Source organism: Malania oleifera, chromosome 4, assembly GCF_029873635.1.
Source record: "Malania oleifera isolate guangnan ecotype guangnan chromosome 4, ASM2987363v1, whole genome shotgun sequence".
Lineage (NCBI taxonomy): Eukaryota > Viridiplantae > Streptophyta > Magnoliopsida > Santalales > Ximeniaceae > Malania > Malania oleifera.
Genome location: NC_080420.1, coordinates 15,278,166 through 15,292,210, shown reverse-complemented (window position 1 = coordinate 15,292,210; position 14,045 = coordinate 15,278,166).

Below are 14,045 nucleotides of genomic sequence, written 5' to 3'. Positions count from 1 at the left end.
TATTCAAAAGTTTATTTAACCAAGCAAGTATAAATGAATGGTATTCCATTGCTATATGTATGTATGTTGCTACCTGAGATGCCAGAATGCAGTGATATGTTACCATGTGTACGTGTGCATAATAATGCATGAGTGTAAAGATGTATGCACATTGTATGAGATGTCCTTTGTATTTTCTTTCTTATGCAATGCAAAGAATGCATGCTAATGCATGAACTTTCCTTCCTCCAACTTGCCTGTAATAGACAACCCTATCCTTATCTTTGGCCATTTTGAAATTCTGATCCAATATGAGGGTCCCTGAATTGATTCATAAAAAAATCATCTCGTCATTTTCTCGAATTACATTGGTTTGCTCCTGCTCTCGGCCATGTTTTCAAGTCCCAAGTAGATGAGGATTCTAGATATGTTTCAAATTCCAAAAGTGCTCAAAATCTACCCCAATGTTTACCTGCCACTGATATTGGCTATATCTTCATGAAGGCATCGGAATCAGTTTAGACAAAACTCAACTCAAAATCTGCCCCAGTTATCGTCATTGCTAGCCCTGTACCGCTTTCAAATTCAACAGACGTCCAAAATCTGCTCCAGTATCGAGAACTCTTTTGTTTTTTTTTTTTTTTTGACTCACCATTTTTAGGGATTTGAAAAACAAAAGGATTTTTGATTATGCATTTATGAAATTAATTTACTGATTCAGTGTATCAGACTGTGCAAAATAATTGTTTTTCTGTGTTCAGAAATTATTTTGGGAAAAAGGTAAACTTGACACCAATGCCCCTTGTCCAGGTGATGACATCAATTTATAAAGCTGAAACAACTCTTCCTTTTTCAAGAACTACCATTTTTTCACCGAAAAATACTCACTCCTCCTTTTGACACTGTAAGACCGAATGATACTCTTCGTTCGTTTGTTTGTCCATGGCTCGATTGGGCATTGTTCATGTTTCAATCTCTAGATGGTCTTTAAGACTTGGGACAAAACATTGGCTTTAAGGATGAAGGCTTTCATAAGAATGGAAAAACCAAAGCTCAAAGTCCCACCCCCAAATGAACGTGTTGTCCCCCAGTTTGGGGTTTTTTGTTAAGTATTGACCGAACTTGTTAATTCGAACAAGCTGCCTACGTACCTTTACAGGATCAGGTCATTACGTAGTTCAAATTCAATATTGAGTCTGACAAATCATTTGAGGCAACAACATATGCCAATTTGGTCAGGTCTTTTCATTCGGGTTGTAATGTAGGTTGTGGGTATTGGTTAAATAAGAAAGGGTGCATGAAGCTCGAACTTATAAATTTTACCAAAGGGTGAATTGGCCAAGGATCACAAACGACGCATATCTCCTGCCTCTCCTTTGCTTTGATTTTCCCCTTTGTTCTTTTGCGTCATTTTCCCTATTTTTTTTTTTGCGGGAAATCGTGCCTCCATTTATTCATTTAGGCTTTGTTCGAGATCGGTCTTTCCATAACTGCCCCAATGTGGGGTGTGATCCTTTGGCGGATTTAAACGAACGATTAAACATTTTTAGACACAATAGGGGGGGTATCAAGGGGTGTTTTCTTTCTCTAACTTTTGGGTAGCAGAAAAATGACATGCCATCATTTTGGCACTACTTTATTGCCTCGCATGATTTGCCTGACCTTTGAAAATCCGAACCCGATTTAAATTTGAGAAATGACTTTTGAAGAAAATGGCTTGACTTTTAAGTTCAAAAGGGTTTTCTAAGTGATAAACGAGTTTTAGGTTTTTTAAGGGGTAACTGGTCGGCCAAAAATGGTCATCTATCATCTAATCAAAACACGAACAAATAGAGGGAGCATGGAATAACAACATGATCTATTTATTGCTTTCTTTCGAGAGTGTACAAGGCCTCTAAGCATAATATTTCTTTACAGCATCAAAATTAACAGGGTGTAGGAGCTCGGCTCCATCCATGTCTGCTAGCAACAAAGCTCCTAAGAATGCCCTTTTTACCACGTAAGGCCCTTCTTAATTAGGCGTCCATTTACCGTGGGGATCCATATGGATTGGCAAAATCTTTCTCAATACTAAATCCCCCTCCTGGAATTGCCGAGGTCGTATCTTCTTGTTGAATGCCCTCATCATCCTTTTCTGGTACAACTGCCCATGAGCTATTACGGACATCCTTTTTTCCTCAATCAAGTTCAACTGATCATACCGAGATTGTATCCATTCTTCTTCGATCAACTTTGCTTCCTTTAGAACCCGTAGGGACAAGATTTTTAACCTCTATTAGGACCACAACCTCCGTCCCGTGGACTAGTGAGAAAGGAGTGGCACCTGTGGAGGTTCGAACTGTGGTTTTGTATGCCATTAGGGCAAAAGGGAGCTTTTCATGCCAATCTTTGTAGGTTTCCGTCATCTTTTCCGAGATACTCTTGATGTTCTTGTTGGCTGCTTCCACTGCCCCATTCATCTGCGGTCTGTAAGGAGCCAAATTATGGTGCCTAACCTTGAACTGATTACATGACTTTGTTATTACTTCGTCATTCAAGTTCTTGGCATTATCCGAGACTATCCTTTCGGGAACTCCATACCTGCAAATTAACTCCCTCTTTATAAATCGACTGACCACGTTCTGTGTGACACTAGAGTGTGACGCCGCCTCTACCCATTTTGCGAAATAATCAATTGCCACAAAGATGAAACGGTGCCCATTGCTGGCTTTTGGAGTAATCGGCCCAATCACGTCCATGCCCCTGGCTGAGAAGGGCCAAGGTGCGGATAGGATGTGGAGCGGGGCTGGTGGAACTTGAATCCGGTCTCTATAAATTTGGCATTTATGGCACTTTCGGGCATATTCAATGCAATCCTTTTCCATTGTCATCTAGTAATATCCACTCCTGAGGATTTTTCGCGCCAATGAGTAACCCCCGGCTTGAGTACCACAAACTCCCTCGTGGACCTTATGCATGATATGTCATGCTTCCCGCGCTTCTACACAACGTAGAAGGGTCATATCGTGGTTCCTTTTGTACAACACCTCACCATCCAAAAAGAATCCAATGGCCAACCTCCTGATCGTCTTTCGGTCATTACTAGTTGCTTCTTCAGGGTACTAATTTTGTTGGATGTATGTTTGAATGTCATGGAACCAGGGCTTTCCGTCAGCTTCTTCTACCACTGCACACTGTGAGCGGGCTCTGACTGTATTCTAATTTGAATTGGATCAATCTCCACTCCAGGTTCTACTTTGATCAAAGCCGCTAGGGTTGCGAGGGCATAAGGAATTAAATTGTTTTCCCTTGGTAGGTGTGAGAAACTGATGTTATCAAATCCTTTGATCATCTCTTGAATGTACTCTTGATATGGCACCAATTTGGAATCCCGGGTTTCCCATTCTCCTGTCACTTGATGAACGACCAAGGCTGAGTCTCTCTTCACGACTAATTCTTTGATATCTCGATCCATGGCGGCCTGTAAACCCAATATACATACTTCGTATTTTGCTATGCTATTGGTGCATAGAAAAGTCAGCTTGGCTACGACCGGATAATGCCTCCTTTCTGGTGATATGAGTACGGCTCCTATTCCATGTCCCCACACATTGACTGCCCCATCAAATAACATTGTCCATCCTTCGTAATCTTCTTCTTCTTAGCTTATCGAATCGATATCCTTATTTGGGAAGTCAAACTTCATAGGCTGGTAATCTTCCACAGCTCTATCTGCCAGATACTCCGCAATGACGTTTCCTTTAATAGCTTTCCAGGTCACATAGGTGATATCATATTCAGTCAACAACATTTGCCACCGTGCAACCCGTCCAGTTACCGCAGGCTTTTCAAAGACGAACTTGATCGGGTCTATTTTGGAAATCAGCCAAGTCGAGTAATACAATGTGTATTGTCTCAACCTACTGATTACCCAAACTAGAGCACAACATGTTTTTTCCAAGTCTGAGTACTTAAATTCATATTCTGTGAACTTTTTGATAAGGTAATAAATGACCCTTTCTTTTCTTCCTGACTCATCATGCTGGCCCAATACACAACCCATGGAATTTTTCGATATTGCCAAGTACAGAAGCAGCAGCCTTCCCAGCACTGAGGGTACTAGCACCAGGGGGTTCAGGAGGTATTCCATTATTTTCTCAAAAGCTTCTTGGAATTCCTCATTCCACCTCTCTGGCTTATTTTTCCTTAACAACTTAAAGATGGGTTCACATGTAGCAGTTAGTTGGGATATGAATCGAGCTATATAATTAAGCCTACCCAAGAATCTTCGCACTTCCTTTTCAGTGTTAGGACTAGGCATTTCCTGAATGGCTCTGATTTTATCAAGGTCGACTTCGATTCCTTTCTCGCTTACAATAAACCCTAACAATTTTCCAGAAGTAGCGCCAAAGGTGCACGTTTCCGAGTTCAGTTTTAATTGGCATTTTCGGAGCCTTTTGAATAACCTCTCCAAGTTCATCACGTGGTCACCATCATTCCGTGACTTGATGATCATACCATCCACATACACCTCAATTTCTTTGTGCATTAAGTCATGGAATAGAGTCACCATAGCTCTTTGGTAGGTAGCCCCAGCATTCTTTAGACCAAATGGCATGACCTTATAACAAAAAGTCCCTCATAATATGATAAAAGTGGTTTTTTCCTTATCCTCCGGGGCCATCTTGATTTGATTATACCCTGAAAAACCATCCATGAAGGAAAATAAAGCATGCCCCACGGTGTTGTCCACCAACACATCAATGTGTGAGAGCGGAAAATTGTCTTTGGGGCTAGCTTTATTTAGGTCCCGGTAGTCCACGCAAACTCGTACTTTGCCATTTTTTTTCATTATTGGAACGACGTTGACCATCCATTCAAAATATTTGGCTACCTCTAGAAACCCAGCCTCAAATTGTTTTTGCACCTCTTCTTTTATCTTAAGCAACATCTCCGGCCGCATTCTCCTTAACTTTTGCTTGACCGGCTTTGAACTTGGGTAGAGGGGAATCTTGTGGGTTACCAAATCCGTGTCTAGACCGGGCATGTCCTGATATGACCAAGCGAACACATCCTAGTATTCTTTTAACAGTTTAGTTATTTTGCTCCTTTCCTCACCCCTCAGTAGTGCTCCAATCTTTACTTGTTTAGGCTCCTCTTTAGTTCCCAGGTTGATTATAGTGGTGGGGTCGCTACTGGTCAATGTTGTCTTTTTATCTGACTTCAACATTCTTTCCATTTCAGGAGATGAATTCACCTCACCTTCTTTAATTTCGGTTTCATGAATTATATTTTCAAAATTAATGTCAATTTCTTTATCAAGGGTACTGGTGTCATTATCTCTCCTCTTCCTGCATGAAGTCATAGTAAACAAATTTTGATAGCTGAATCAGGGATGCAAACGAATGTGAAGAAGTGCATAATTTTTTATTAACTAAGAAGAAACTGCCCATGACTATAATTTAAAATGAAAAATCAGAAATAAAAGAAATCATTACATGAAGAAAATGGGACAATCAAAAGAACTCCAATTGTGCAGTTCCTCTCTTGGTTGAAGATGGCAGACCCATTTGTTCGAGGTGGCTGATGAAACCTTTGAATCTAGAACATATATGCTTAGTTGTCTCATTTCAGCTTCAAGATCATCCTGACTGCTTTTTATGAATGTCTGATTAATATGAGGGATGCTTTACCTCCACCGAGCGTTGATGTCACCAGTGAGCCTTTCCCTTCTCTGAGCTTCTTTTTCCGCTTTCTTCTTTTTTCTGTTTGCAAATGTAGGCCTATATCCTAGACCGTATTTGTCTTTCATTTCTGGAATCACCAGTGGCTTCGAAATCCCTTATAAACATCTTCCAAGCCCTTGACCCGGATGATACCCATGTCTAATCAGTTCTGTCGCAATCATGCTAGTTGTTGAGAAAACTCGTGGTTGTGGGATTGGGAACCCTTCGACCACAGTTGCTGCACTGATTATTTCAAAGGCTCGAAATGAATCCTCCAGGGCTTCTTCAGCGGCTTCCACATAAGGGGTGGAAATGGGTTTGGTTACCATCAAGTCTGTTTCTCCATATACACAAACCAATTTCCCATCCACTACAAATTTGACCCGTTAGTGCAAAGAAGACAGAACTGCCCCAGTGTTATATATCCACGGCCTCCCCAATAAGCAACTATAAGATGGGGTTATGGCCATGACTTGGAATGTAATGTCGAAGGTTACCAGTCCAATTTGCATAGGAATTTCAATAGATCCCACCGATTCCCTGCGGGTGCCGTCGAAGCCCGCATAGTCAGGTTGTTTTGCCTTATGTAGGACGGGTCAACATGCAGTTTTTGTAGGGTCGTCATGGGCATGGCATTTAAAGATGACCCATTATCAATCAACACTCGTGCAATCATGTGATCTCAGCATTTAGCAGAAACGTGCAACGCCCGATTATGCCCCTGTCCTTCCACGGGGATCTCCTCATCAGCAAATGTAATTGTAGTTGGTAGTCGTAAGACCACCAATCACGTGGTTAAAATTATCGATGCTAATGTCTTGGGGAATGTAGGCCTGATTAAGGGCCTTAAATAGAGCTTCCCGATGGGCTTCCGAGCTCAACAACAGAGACAAGATAAAGATATGGGCTGACATCTTTTTCAATTGGTCAATGATGTTGTATTCACTATGTTTAATTATTTCAAGAATTCCTTGGCTTCCTGAGATTGAACCAGCTTCTTCAGGTTCTTGTTCTTTTCTTGGCTAGGCTACACTTTTTCCAAGACCTCTGGCATATAAACCCTTCCACTTTTGTTTATCCCTCTTACTTCAGCAGCATTACTAGTTTCTCCTTCGGTGCGTACTTCACAATTGTACCTCCTCGGTACTACCCGGTCACTGCGGTATGAGAAAAGGCGAGGGGCCACGATCACTACCCGAACCGGAGCCTCTGGGACTTGTGGGGTTTTTCCCATGATGAGGATAAATGGTCTGTTAGTGAATTGGGGATGGTCAAATTCCCCTATGACTGAAACTTCATTCATTTTTTGAACGCGACCGACTTCCACTCGTTTGCTGTCAATCAAGTTACTTAGAAAAATTCGGAAAGCCCCACATTATTGTACTGATCCTTTCATAGTATTTTGGCATGTGCATGGGGCACCTTCAGGGCAAATAGCCCTTAGTCCTGCTAGGCCTGCCGATGTTAGTTCACCATACACCCAGTTTAGCGTCATTTGTTCCCATCTTCTTTCTAATTTTTCCCCGGTTTCTTCTTTGATCATTCCAACATTGTCCCTTCCATGGTCAGGCAAAGGATTTTCTTGAATACCAACTGGCTTCCCATTGAATGACAACCAACCAGCTTCCCTTAGATCTTGCACCTTGTGTTTGAAGGCCCAACACTGGTCAATAGGGTGCCCTGGAGAATTGGCATGGTATGCGCGTCGGACCTCAGGATTATATCAGTGCAGGGGAGGATTAGTGAGATGAATCCCGGGGATGGTAGATATCATCCTTTGTTCTAGAAGCTGAGGGAATAAGTTTGCGTACGGCATGGGAATCGGGTCCACTCTCCGAAAACTCATGAGTGTATTTCTCGTGTGTGTCTTCTGGCTTGGGTAGGCTGGTATGTTCGGCTGGGCTAGCATAGGCATGGGGGCCACAAACTGGGGCCTGGTGCTTACATATGCTGCTTGATTCATGATAGGTTCAACTGCAAAGTTTTGGTTGGACCATGGACTACGACCCTTTATATTTTTTCTGTTAGATGGTCCCTGAACCATCTGAGTCTCTTCATCCTTCTTTTTGCCGATCAACTTCCTACTTGGACCACTTTCCATGCTACTTTCTTTGACACGACCTACTTTAATGTCGGCCTCGATCCTCCCCCCTGCAATTACTATGTCCATAAAGTCGTGGGGAGTTACCCCCCTCAAATGCCGTCAGTAGGGTTCCTTCAAAGTGTTAACAAAAAGGGAAATTGCTTCTTAGTCACCCACCGGGGGGTCGACTTGGACTGCTAGGTCTCGCCATCTGTAGGTGTATTCTCAGAACGTCTCAGCATGCTTCTTTTCCATTTTAAGCAAGGCCATCCGGTCTGGGGCCATTTCCATCACATGTCAATACTGGGCTATAAAGGCGATAGCTAGGTCTCCCCATGTTCGGACCCGTGATTTGTCTTAGTGGATATACCACCTGGCTGCTGTCCCCATCAAACTGCTCTAGAAATAGTGTATCATCAACTTTTCGTCATTGGAGTATGCGGCCATCACTTGGCAGTATAACCATAGGTGGGAGTTCTATCAAACTTCTCGAATTCAGGCACCTTAAACTTTGGTGGGAGCACCACCTTGGGCACTAAGCATAGATCCGTAGGGTTGAGAGAATTTGACGTGCGAGTCCCTTTTATGGCTTTCAATCGCTCTTCAAGCTCATCACAGCGGTATTCAGTTATGGTCTTGTTTGTTCCTATAACTGCCGTCATTGTCGGGGGCATCCCATTTCCCAAAATTGGTGCTGTCAGGATGAAGGTGGCTGCACTCATAGGTGGTCGCTCTAAAATAACCGGTGGTGGTCCATATGACTACCCATGGATTGGTGTGAAGCCTGGAGGGTTGATAGGATCCATATTTGCTTCATGGTTCTGTTCTTGAGCTGTTTTTCCCTTGCTCAGTAGCAAGTCCGGTATTCTTTTCATTTGGTTGCTCAGTTCCTCCTGTCCCTGCTCGATGCCTAGGACGCGGCTTTCCAACTGTTCTGCCATAGCTTTTGCTTTTCTGCGAGTGTTGTAAGGGTGTGTAGGTGCCTCAATTTTTCCAATTCTCAATCACGCCTCTTTTCCCTTTGAACATGAAACCCACATCTTTTAGTACAAATGTATGATATGTCATGAATGTTTATGCAAATATGTATTTAGTGCATGAATAAGCAAATACAATTATGCAGCCTATGTACTTCGACCAAGGTTCTGAAAAAAATCATCATCATTCCATTACAACTTTTCATGAAATACATGGATTTTTTGAATGTACTACACAGACGGAGGATTCTGATTGTCCCATTTGTTCTTGTTGATGTAGTGCGATCCTTCTTAGGCTGGCTCTGACCCTCTAGGTGCCGATCTATCCACTCACCACTTTAGCGCTTGGTATTTGTCTTCCCAGTACCTGGCCTGTTCTATGAATGGTTCGGCTTTGTCCAGTGCCTGGCTAAAGGTCCTCCTCTGCTTATCCCATTGGTCATCTAATTCTTGAATATAGAGGGTTCTCTTTTCAATTTCAGCCTTTGCGCCTTTCAACATCTTGGATTTTTGATCAAGTGTAGCTTGAAGCATCCGTCTCTCTTTTCTCAAGGCCACTACTTTTTTTTTTGACAACACGAGCTGAGTTTTTTGCCGTTTGACTTTCTTACGGTAAAAGGCCACCAACTCTTCCTTCCCTCGCTCCGTCCGTTGACTTTCTGATACCGTTTCCTTCTCTGAGTGTGGCTCCATCTGTAACTGTGGATCCTCTGTTGACTGGCTATGAGTAGCAAGGGCTCCGAAAGTTCCTTCGAATTGGGGGTTCGCCTAGTTGACCTGCCATATCTCGTGGTTCCCTTGAATTGTAACTGCTTCCTCACCTGGGTCTACCAAGTGCACGTGTTTCCAAGCCACTGTGAACTTCCTGATCTGATTCTGGGCATTCGTTGCTGTATAAGAGAAGTCTGATTTTGCCAACCCATGGGTTGTTGGTACAAATTGAGATGCCCCCATTTTCCTTTTGGTGATCAAAGGAACATATGCCACTCCTCCCCATGGACCTAGTAATGGGACCCATGGGAGGTTTCCACACCGGTATAACATGCCGGAATGCTTCATCCATGGCGCTTGCCAGATTAGTCCTGAATCTCCTAATTTGTGTAATTTTTCATTCCATACGGCCTTGCTCCATTGGACGATCTGTTGAGCCCCTTAAAACTCTGCTAAGGGAATTTTGAGAGCTAAAAAGGTGTCACGGTACCCCCCTTGGTTACTTGGCAGGTGACTAGCAAACCAAACATAAAGTAAAGCAACACAACACTTCAATCGTTCTTGACCCTTCCCCTACATTTGTTGAGGGATCGGAAAGTTTCCGCCAAAATGTCTAGGACTGGATTAACTCCATTCTTCATCTGCGCCACAAAAGAAATGGTGGTTCAGTCGATGGTCCCTAACTCTTTAGGGAAAATAACATACCATATATGATCAGGGCTAGTAGATGCATCTAAGCCTCCTTACCTTCTTCTTCTTCCAACAATGCCTTCAAGTACTTCCAAATGATTGTCTCGTCTTCTCCTGCGGCTCACTGAATCTTGATTCCAGAAACATTATACAATTCTCTTGCTAGAGAAGCTCGAGAATCAGGCGTAAAAATGTGATAAGGTGACCGTTGTTTCATCAAGTGTAGGAGTGACGTGTACTCTTCGATTTGTAGGAACCATGTCCATCCCATTGACTGTGAAATATGTGTACGGGGGATTCCAGAAGTCGACTAATGCCTTCACCATCTAAAAATTCACCGATATATGCAATAGAAAACCGATGTGGCCATATAACTGCGAGAACTCCAGACGGCGCTGCGGTGTCCACCCTTTCCAAATAGTCTTTAGTTCATCCAGTGGGTTTGACCGGGTATATATGCAGACTTTGGCTGGTAACTTCACCACTGACTCTTTGTTTAGACTGTCTCCCCATTGTCTCTATTGATCCTCAGAATATAAACGTACCACAGACTCGGTTTCCTGGTAAATTATTGCATCCTCCATGGACGGCCCTGATTTTTCTCGAAACCTTGGTAAAGCGGGTAGGATACCTATATGTTTGCAATATGTTAGTAATACTACCATGCAATGTGTATAGCCATGAGATCTCTTGGAGAAGGATGGGGTTCTTATCCCAAACCCGGGGTGGATATATACAAGGCTCTTCGAGACTTTGTCTTAGGTGGGGGATTTTGGATACGCACGTGTGGTTAAGCTCTATCCCTATAGACAAAAGGTTCCCAGATTGAAATTTCATCCTACCTCATAGAGATTTGGACAAAGCTCGCACTGAGCGGAGTGGTTCGAGGGTCCCATCAAGCTTAAGCTACAAAGGGACAAACGCTATTACACCCCTATCTAATCCTAAAAGGGAAAGCTCGGGTACAAAGCTATGAAGGTGTGTGAGTTCGTCCATTTTATCCTACACCCTCTACCCCACATTCATCCATTCGTTATTTATAATCGAATACATGCAACACATCACATGTTAGAAATCTGTACAACTAATCACATGCTTACCAACCAATCATATGCTCAACATGGCAAATATTTACAAGTATCAATTACCTCTTATTTGAACATAAAAGGTAGGTCAAAAACTTATCGTTATTAATATGCACAATTACTTACCTACGCACCATTAGTTTTATCAATTTGCACAAAAAGAAAAAGGGGGCGGGGGATTCAAAAGGTTCATTATATTTGAAATTGGGATAATCGACGATTAATCACTGGCTCGACTCTCACATGGATCCCCAGCGAAGTCGCCAAGCTGCCGCAATGTTCCCAAGCGGAACAAAGCGAATGAAAAATGAATTTTAAATTTTCGTGAAAAATAGTGTAATGGAGTCGCCACTAACCTTTTAGTGTGGTTAGAATACTTGATTACTACCCAATTAAGGGTAGAATCGATCTTCATTACCAGAAACGGGCTCAGGAGTACGGTTACGCAAGGGGAAGGTTTTTGCACCCCCTACACGCCCATTCTTATGAATGGTACTAGATTAATTGAAAATTATCCCAAAAATTAATTTAATTAGCCTTTAAAATTACTCCTTTTTTTAAAATTATAAAACAAATACCAAAAAAAAGAAAAAAAAATAACATATAGGTATTCCCTCATATCATGGCATATCATGCTTCGAAAAACTCAACGCCCTTCCTTGCAATCATTTGGATCAGAAAATAGAGAAAATAGGTTTTTTTACAAAAAATAACTCCCTGCTATTTTGAAATTTATAGGATTTTTTTAAGTAAGGAAAATTGAAAATTTTGAAATCTTGAGAGGTTTTGGGCTCGTTCGGGGTGAAAATGATTTCTTAGACCTTGAAAATGTTTTTGTGATTTTTTCCAAGTGTGAAAACATTTTGTGACTTTTATGATTTTTCAATATTTTTCCCGAACTTCAAAATAGCACAAATAAAATTAAAACAAAACTCATAGAAGTCAAAGTTTGAAAATATTTTTGGAATTTTTCCTAAAAAAAAATTTTGTGATTTTTTTTTACATTTTATGATTTTTATGGGTTTTTTGAATCAATAGTCATTCAAAGAAAAGAAAAAAAAAACATACTAAATAAAAAAATAAATCGGCTCCATATCGATTCAAGGGTTCAAACAATTTGAAGAGAGATAAACGGGGTTTGGGTTTGAGATTGAACCTAACTTTAGGTTTGAGTCTTTGATTCACAACTTCATACCCCGTTTATACTTTAGAATGTAACCCAGAAAAGGAAAATCCATTAGTTTTACCTTTCGTTTTCCTCTCCTCCGGTCTTCTTTTCCTGTTGGTGAGTCTACTAGGGTCAGTCTACAGCGTCTTCCCGAGGGTTGTTCTTGAGCTATGACTCAAGGCACTATGGAGTACCTTTTCAGATGGGGCGACTCGGCACCGGTAGGAAACGAGATCAGTTGACCGCTTGATCTTCTTTCGTTTTCCTCTCCTCGGGTCTTCTTTTCGTGTTGGTGAGTCTACTAGGGCCACTCTACAGCGTCTTCTCGAGAGTTGTTCTTGAGCTCTGACTCAATGCACTACGGAGTGCCTTCTTCAGATAGGGTGACTCAGCACCAGTAGGAAACGGGATCAGTCGACCGCTTGATCTTCACTCAGAAAAACTAGCTTCATAAACTTATAATAGAAGACTTCAATAATTGAAATCTTCTCCTTACCACCACCAAGGAACTCTAGCTTGTGCTTGGAATGAGAACGCTATTTATAGACTTAGTTTGGGGCAAGCATGGGAAAGAAGACATAGGGGAGTAATTATGGGGGAAACAAAGCATAGGGTGAACAATGATGAAGGGAATATAGCATGGGAAGAATGATAAAGGGAGGAAACATGACATGTGGTGAGTGACGATGGGGGAACAAAATATGGGGTAAAGAATGATGAAGGGAATATAGCATGAGAAGAATGATAAAGAGAGGAAACATGACATGTGGTGAGTGATGATGGGGGAACAAAATATGGGGTAAAGAATGATGAAGGGAATATAGCATGAGAAGAATGATAAAGAAAGGAAACATGACATGTGGTGAGTGATGATAGGGGAACAAAATATGGGGAAAAGAATGATGAAGGGAATATAGCATGAGAAGAATGATAAGTGGAGAAAACATGACATGTGGTGAGTGATGATGGGGGAACAAAATATGGGGTAAAGAATGATGAAGGGAATATAGCATGGGAAGAATGATAAAGATAGTAAACATAACATGTGGTGAGTGATGATGGGAGGACAAAATATGGGATAAAGAATGATGAAGGGAATATAGCATGCGAGGAATGATAAAGGGAGGAAACATGACATGTGGTGAGTGATGATGGGGGAACAAAATATGGGGTAAAGAATGATGAAGGAAATATAGCATGGGAAGAATGATAAAGGGAGGAAACATGACATGTGGTGAGTGATGATGGGGGAACAAAGCATGCTTACATTTGACAAATTAAATAATAATAATAATAATAATAATAATAATAATAATAATAATAATAATATGAGGGTCCTAGAAGATGTGCGGAACTCAACGGGGATGTGCAGGGTCCACAAACAGCACGGGACCTACAACGATGTGTGGTGTCCACGAGCCATTTAAGGGTTATAAGAACCCGAGCTAGCATGCACCGGATATAGGGATCCGAACTAGCGTACCAAAGGGAGTAACGTGCACCGAATGTAGGAATCCGAGCTAGCGTACCAGGAGATGTGGGCCCCACAAATTGTGTAGGGTCGGATGGAGAAATATGGGGCCCACAAGCTATGTGGGGTCCACGAGCCATTTAGGAGTTATAGGAACCTGAGCCAGCAAGCACAAG